The following is an 8,289-nucleotide window of genomic DNA, read 5'->3' on the forward strand; positions in this document are numbered from 1 at the left end:
CTACACTCGAAGGATAGGAGGATCTTTTCATTGCATGTTTTTCCTCTGAAGTAGGGTGGAAGAGGTCCATGTTGTTATCTAGGATTTATCTATGTTCCATGCAAGTAAAAGGTAACTAAAACTTAGTGTAGTGAGTTAGCACAACTAATAAGGATCAAGTGGCTACCCTTGGGAGGATGATAATGTGTAGTAACTTTGAGGTGATCTCAAGGAATAATTAGTGCACTAATATTTAGGAGTCGGATTACATCAATCAAACTTATGGATAGCTCAATATCCTCACTTGGTAAGAGGGATAATGGCTTAATAACCTACATTGGGTTGAAGGACCAAGAAGGGATATAAAATGGCTAAGTGTGGGATCAACAGAGTAAAAGAAGAAAATGCATCTGGACATGAATCAATCTTGGATCACACATATAAAACCATCAATACAAGACAAAACAATACAAAAGACTCATGAATAATAATCACACCTAGAAACATCAAAAATGAAACACTTATTTCTAAGTGTGATAGTCAAAAAGACACATTACGACACTTATGTTAGAGTCGGTCTTTACATCCCTCCGTCAGAGATCATTTCTCTTATTGCATTTCATTTTTAGGTGTCTCATTACATTTATTCATCTGCATTCCACTAGGGGCAGGCCATAATCTAACGAAAGGGTCTCTTCACTCGTTTCCCTCATGTTTTGTACCTGTTGGCTCAGGTCTGTTCATCAAAGTTCATTAAATCAGTTTTAAGTTATGTACAGTCTTGCTTGGTCTCTTGTCATCAAAGAGTTATTTTAAGGTTTTTAGGTCTTTTAGGGTCTAGGGTTCAGTTGATTTAGTCCTCAAAGTGCCTAATAATGCAAGCAGGCCAGAGGGAGGTTCAATAAGTTTTCATTTCAAGATTTTCATCATCAATAATGATCAAGGCTGATTCCTCTTCAAAACTCTGTTTTGAAGAGGAAATCATCAAATTAATTGTTTGTAATAAGTATGTATTTTTAAAGTCCTCCGCCATGAAGTAATTCAGGCGCAGACTCTGGTCATCCTTTGCCGAGTTCCGGCCATCCATTCCCTGCAAAAGAACAAACAGGAAGGACATCATCAGCCCAAAAATCAAATCAAACAGTGAAGTGTCAAAGGGAGGAACATATTCTGGTTAATTGTCATTGGATGTGGCTAGATGCTTGTCCACATCTGGATCCTTTTACTTCTGCAATTGAAAAAGTGGATATGGCGAACAGATAGGCCCAAAATCTGGTGCTTTGGTGATACCAAGATTTGAGATGTTTTTGTTGATACTTGCACTGCCATGTATGTGCCATGCAGCTACATTTCTCATAAAAGATGGATCAATTGTTGCAATAATTATTGGTGCCCTACTTCTAGCACTGCTTGTAAAATTCCTTTATGAGGATGGTTGGTCACAGGGAAATTCATAATGGAAAGGCAGGCAAATAATGTATGGCAAACATATGGGGAGGTCTTTGATCAGGTGTTGAATGTAGGAGCTGCTATGCGTACATGTGGCGTTGAACCACTTGGACGCTGTGGAATTTATGGAATAAATTGTCCTGAATGGATTATAGCAATGGAGGCATGCTATGGCCATAGGATTACCTGTGCCCCTATCTATGATACACTCGGAGAAAATGCTATTGAGTTCATCTTAAGGCATGCTGAGATCAACATTGTATTTATTCAAGACATCAAAATCCAAAATCTATTCAAATCTATACAAAAGGGTCCTCGACATGTAAAGGCTTTAGTCTCTTTTTTCAAGTATTACTGATGAGTAAGAGGAAGAAGCCAGCAGGTTGGGAATAGCAGCATACTCCTGGCAGATGTTTCTAAAGCTGGGAAAACAGAATCCTACAAATCACCACTTGTGCCTGAGGACATTTCCACAATCATGTAAATGAGTGGAACCAGTGGAGAACCAAAGGGTGTTATCTTGACTCATGAGGCACTTACACAGACTATGGTTGGAACTGAACTTGTCTTTGAAAACGTTAAAGAAAAGATGACAATTGAGGATGTTTATTTGTATTTCCTTCCACTGGCTCATATCTTTGACCGTGTCATTGAAGAATTCTTTTTCCATCGGGGTGCCTCAGTGGGGTATTGGCAAGGGGATACTAAATTACTTGGAGATGATTTAATGGAGTTGAAGCCAACTTTATTTGCAGGCGTGCCTAGAGTTTTTGATCGCATTTTTGCAGGAGGCATGAAAAGGCTCAAGGAGAATAGTACGATCATGAGATTAATTTTTAACTCTCTATATAACTATAAGCTTTCATGGATGAAACTAGGCTTCAGGCAATGTCAAGCATCACCATTGGTGGATGCAATTTTGTTTAGTAATATTAAAGCAAGATTAGGAGGTCGAGTACAACTTATATTGTCTGGAGCAGCTCCCCTAAGTAGTTCCATGGAGGAATTTTTAAGAGTAGCTACTTGTTGTCATGTTTTACAAGGACATGGATTGACAAAAACATGTGGATTGAGTTCTGTTGCATTACCAGATGGTTTATCAATGTTAGGTACAGTTGGTCCTGTATCTCCAACAACTGAAGTGCGCCTTGAGTCAGTCCCAGAAATGGGTTACGATGCGTTGGCAGATACCTCTCAGGGAGAGCTCTATTTCAGGGGTAAGACACTGTTTTCTGGGTATTACAAGAGAGATGACCTTACATTAGTAAAAAAATCCAGATTGTGGAGATCATCTCTGTTTCATGTCAAGCAGGCTTTTTTTCTTTGTGTTTGGTCCTTCTGGCTACAGATCACGCTGCTTTTGACCATAAGAATATTGAATTTTTTTTTCATGATTTGTCTCCTTCTTCTCAACTTTATAGACAGTGTCAGTGGGCCTCTGTCACGGTGCACCCACAGAGCGCGGCGCATAGAGCCTAAATACACTGCACATTTTTCCAAAGGGCACAGCGCGCTCACACGACGCGGCGCACTGGGAGTGTGCGTGGCGCACAGGCTCGAAAACACTAAATTTTGACTTTTCTCCCTCAAATTGCAAAAGGAATTCGCCATTTAGTGCTAGAGTTTCTAATCACCCTTTCTGAGGCAAGAGAGCGTGCTTCTGGGATGATGAGAAAAACTACCTCAGTTTATTAAAAGGCTGTTTGCTATTTTGGTTAACTTGTTACTTAATATGTTTCTGAATTGCATACTACAGAAACTGAGGATGAAGGAAGCGACATGTTGCACTGATAACACTTGCACAGATTGCTGAAGGTTGTGATAAGGTTATAAAAACAGAAACTTGAGCCAAGTGGTAAACATGGTATTGGAGGAGATATTGTTGAAATTGTTGAAATTATTAAAGGCGAAATTTTAGTTTAAAAAGCTATTTTTATTAAAAAATCAGTTTTATTGAAATGGCAAAAGTGAAACATCCAAGACCGAAAGCCTAAATATAAAGCGAACAGCAGAGGGATAGGATTCGACTACCTATTTTTGACTTCAGTTAATAATTCAAAGGATCTACACTACAGGTGTTACCTCCTTGTGGGTTATCAAACAGAAGATTATTTGGATTTTGTTCTCTATCTTTAGTTTTCAGTTCTTGAGCTATTGTAACAGCTCCTTTGTTTGTCGATCTGTATTCTGACAAATTGGTCCTATTTATTGTATTGTAAATGATTTGGAAGGGTCTGAGTTCTAGGAGAAGTGTGGAGGAAAACCAAGCGTTGTTCATTCTACAGTTTTGGCCAGGAGATTAATAAAATGATGCAGCTCTGATTCATGAGATCCTTGTGGTGTGAGTTTAGCAATATGTCTCTTCTCTATTGCATATGTATCTTGTTACGTTTTACAATTCATTCATAATCATTTCCTATTGAATGCTTTTAAGTAAAAAGGTAGAATCCAGTTTAATGCTCTGCCTTGGGAAGGCATTCATGTTTGGTGTCTCTTCTTCTATTTGAAAAGGATTCATTTATTATGCCCTTTTCAACCATCTCAACAGTCTTTCCACTCCATATAATTTAAATTTGATTGCTAAACCTCCTACCTATCTTGCCTCATGAAATACTCTGTGTCTTTGATTTAATCTCTCATCTCATGCCGTTCTTTGTCCCATACAGCCCTAAAAACTCAGTCATTCATTAAACCTCTTTCATATTTATTTACTAGCCTAAAATCAGTATCCAATTTAAGTCATATTAGAGCCTATTGTTTATTTTTACTAAGTTGACCCGGAGAGAGCCCTCTCCTATCCTCGTACGGCTAGCTACGAGGCTGAGCGTGGTTTGATGTGGACCTAGAACCTTGTCTTTTCAGCCTGAGACAAATCTAGGCTCTAACATAGTGGCAACCATACTAGGGAATAAATGGTTTGCTTATTGATGTCATTTGATTTAGAAGCTATAGACGGAGCCTGAAGTCACACCAAGTAGCCTTCGAAATGCTCTTGCTCTGCAAGTGCATAGTAGATAAACTCTGCTTCAGTCAATCTCCGGTCTAGCTTGTGAATGTGACACTCGATTTGTAAATTGTCTTGTCCCAGTACGTGTATCAAGTTCAGGTCTGATTTTTGATGGTGGACAACGATCAGACATATGAAGGCTAAAACATTCACCTGGCGACTCCAAACTCAATCCAGAGCTTCCAGTGCTCGCTGATCCACTCATGCAATGGTAGGGTATGTGGAAAACCCTGCAGAAGTTAGAGATCAGTTAGCGGATATTGAAATTAATGAAGAATTTTTCATTGTCTTGCTTCAATGTTTGAGATCTCTGAAGTTTTCTTTTGAAGATAAAATGAGTTTCTGCGAGTTACTTGTTGAAAGAGTTGAGAAGGAGATCCAGTATTTAAACGATCAGATCCAATCATATGAATTCCGAGATCCCAAAAAGTTCTTGGAAACTCTCCCTCCTTCAAAACAATAAACAATAGAGCTGCCTATGGATGTTTGCATTAACAGTGTGCAGCTGGAAATATGTATTGCGGAGTTGGGGAAACAAACAGATTCTAGCTTTTTTGATCCTATTACAATGTACATGGAAATGTTTTTCAGTTTGAATGATAGATCAACTTGTCTTTTATATAACCAGACTCGTTATGTGCATGCATGGCTGCCAACAATTACATCTGTGTCCTGGTGGAAGCACTCTCGAGCGGCATCCTTGTCACAGTTACTTGAATGGTTGATCTGGCATTACAGTATTACTTGATCTATTGGCTCTGCAGCAAAATAGGGTAGATTTTGTAATAAATAAGCAGCCAAAGGCAGCGTTTCGTTCTAGTTTCATTGCAGTTTTGGTTTGAGTTTGTCGAGTTAGTTTCTCAATCATTTTGGTTTCATAATTGAGTCGGTTTGAGTCAAGTTTGAGTCAAGAATCTTGTGTCGATTTCTCGAAATAATGGACTCCATAACCCAATGGATGAAGGCACTGTCTGCTCTCCCAAAGATCTGTAGTCCTTGGCACCACCAGGGAGCTACCATCCCCATTGGAGCCAATGTTAGAGTTGGTCTTTACATCCTTCCGTCAGAGATCATTTCTCTTATTGCATTTCATTTTTAGGGGCATGCCATAATCTAATGAAAGGGTCTCTTCACTCATTTCCCTCGTGTTTTGTACTTGCTGGCTCAGGTCTGTTCATCGAAGTTCATTAAATCAGTTTTAAGTTATGTACAGTCCTGCTTGGTCTCTTGTCATCAAAGAGTTATTTTAAGGTTTTTAGGTCTTTTAGGGTCTAGGGTTCAGTTGATTTAGTCCTCAAAGTGCCCAATAATGCAAGCAGGCTAGAGGGAGGTTCAATAAGTTTTCATTTCAAGATTTTCATCATCAATAATGATCAAGGTTGATTGCTCTTCAAAACTCTGTTTTGAAGAGGAAATCAGAAAATTAATTATTTGTAATAAGTATGTATTTTTAAAGTCCTCTGCCATGAAGTACTTCAGGCGCAGACTCTGGTCATCCTCTGCCGAGTTCCGGCCATCCATTCCCTGCAAAAGAACAAACAGGAAGGACATCATCAGCCCAAAAATCAAAGAAAACAGTTAAGTGTCAAAGGGAGGAACATATTCTGGTTAATTGTCATTGGAGGTGGCTAGATGCTTGTCCACATCTGGATCCTTTTACTTCTGCAATTGAAAAAGTGGATATGGCGAACAGATAGGCCCAAAATATGGTGCTCTGGTGATACCGATATTTGAGATGTTTTTGTTGATACTTGCACTGCCATGTATGTGCCATGCAGCTACATTTCTCATAAAAGATGGATCAATTGCTGCAATAATTATTGGTGCCCTACTGCTAGCACTGCTTGTAAAATTCCTTTAGGAGGATGGTTGGGCACAGGGAAATTCATAATGGAAAGGCAGGCAAATATGTATGGCAAACATATGGGGAGGTCTTTGATCAGGTGTTGAATGTAGGAGCTGCTATGCGTACATGTGGCGTTGAACCGTTTGGATGCTGTGGAATTTATGGAATAAATTGTCTTGAATGGATTATAGCAATGGAGGAATGTTGTGGCCATATGATTACCTGTGTCCCTCTCTATGATACACTCAGAGAAAATGTTTTTGAGTTCATCTTAAGGCATGCTGAGATCAACATTGTATTTGTTCAAGACATCAAAATCCCAAATCTATTCAAATCTATACAAAAGGGTCCTAGACATGTAAAGGCTTTAGTCTCTTTTTCAAGTATTACTGATGAGTAAGAGGAAGAAGCTGGTAGGTTGGGAATAGCAACATTCTCCTGGCAGATGTTTCTAAAGCTGGGAAAACAGAATCCTACAGATCACCACTTGTGCCTAAGGACATTTCCACAATCATGTATACGAGTGGAACCAGTGGAGAACCAAAGGGTGTTATCTTGACTCATGAGGCACTTACACAGACTATGGCTGGAACTGAACTTGTCTTTAAAAACGTTAAAGAAAAGATGACAACTGAGGATGTTTATTTGTCTCTCCTTCCACTGGCTCATATCTTTAACTGTGTCATTGAAGAATTATTTTTCCATCGGGGTACCTCAGTGGGGTATTGGCAAGGGGATACAAAATTACTTGGAGATGATTTAATGGAGTTGAAGCCAACTTTATTTGCAGGCATGCCTAGAGTTTTTGATCGCATTTTTGTAGGAGGCATGAAAAGGCTCAAGGAGAATAGTATGATCACGAGATTAATTTTTAACTCTCTATATAACTATAAGCTTTCATGGATGAAACTATGCTTCAGGCAATGTCAAGCATCACCATTGGCGGATGCAATTTTGTTTAGTAAGATTAAAGCAAGATTAGGAGGTCGGGTATGACTTATATTGTCTAGAGCAGCTCCCCTAAGTAGTTCCGTGGAGGAATTTTTAAGAGTAGCTACTTGTTGTCATGTTTTACAAGGATATGGATTGACAAAAACTTGTGGATGGAGTTCTGTTGCATTACCAGATGATTTATCAATGTTAGGTACAGTTGGTCCTGTATCTCCAACAGCTGAAGTGTGCCTTGAGTCAGTCCCAGAAATGGGTTACGATGCGTTGGCAGATACCTCTCAGGGAGAGCTCTATTTCAAGGGCAAGACACTATTTTCTGGGTATTACAAGATATATGACCTTACATTAGTAGACAAATTCAGATTGTGGAGATCATCTATGTTTCATGTGAAGTAGGTTTTTTTGCTTTGTTTTTGGTCCTTCTGGCTGCAGATCACACTGATTTTGACCATAAGAATATTGATTTTTTTTTCATGATTTGTCTCCTTCTTCTCAGCTTTATAGACAGTGTGCGCGGTACGTTGGGCCTCTGTCGCGGCGCACCCACAGAGCATAGCGCATAGAGCCTAAATACACTGCACATTTTTCCAAAGGGCACAACACGCTCACACGATGCGGCGCACAGGCCCGAAAACACTAAATTTTTCCTTTTCTCCCTCAAATTGCAAAAGGAATTCGCCATTTAGTGCTGGAGTTTCTAATCACCCTTTCTGAGGCAAGAGAGTGTGCTCCTGGGATGATGAGAAAACCTACCTCAATTTATTAAAAGGCTGTTTGCTATTTTGGTTAACTTGTTACTTAATGTAGAAGATGTTTCTGAATGGCATACTGCAGAAACTGAGGATGAAGGAAGCGACATGCTACACCGATAACACTTGCACAGATTGCTGAAGGTTGCGATAAGGTTATAAAAACAAAAACTTGAGCCAAGTGGTAAACATGGTATTGGAGGAGATATTGTTGAAATTGTTGAAATTATTAAAGGCGAAATTTTAGTTTAAAAAGCTATTTTTATTAAAAAATCGGTTTTATTCAAATGGAAAAAGTGAAACGTCCA

At 39.1% G+C, this 8,289-nt stretch overlaps 2 pseudogenes; both read left to right on the forward strand.

Moving 5' to 3' along the window:
• Positions 1–1,879: 1,879 nt before the first annotated feature.
• On the forward strand, positions 1,880–3,004 carry LOC149139780 (long chain acyl-CoA synthetase 4 pseudogene; annotated as a pseudogene).
• A 3,285-nt stretch (positions 3,005–6,289) lies between these two features.
• LOC149139781 (long chain acyl-CoA synthetase 4 pseudogene) lies at positions 6,290–7,628 on the forward strand (annotated as a pseudogene).
• The last annotated feature ends 661 nt before the right edge of the window (positions 7,629–8,289 follow it).

Source organism: Pinus tabuliformis, chromosome X, assembly GCF_031772625.1.
Source record: "Pinus tabuliformis cultivar Carrire ecotype Pingquan chromosome X, CPIR1, whole genome shotgun sequence".
Classification (NCBI taxonomy): domain Eukaryota; kingdom Viridiplantae; phylum Streptophyta; class Pinopsida; order Pinales; family Pinaceae; genus Pinus; species Pinus tabuliformis.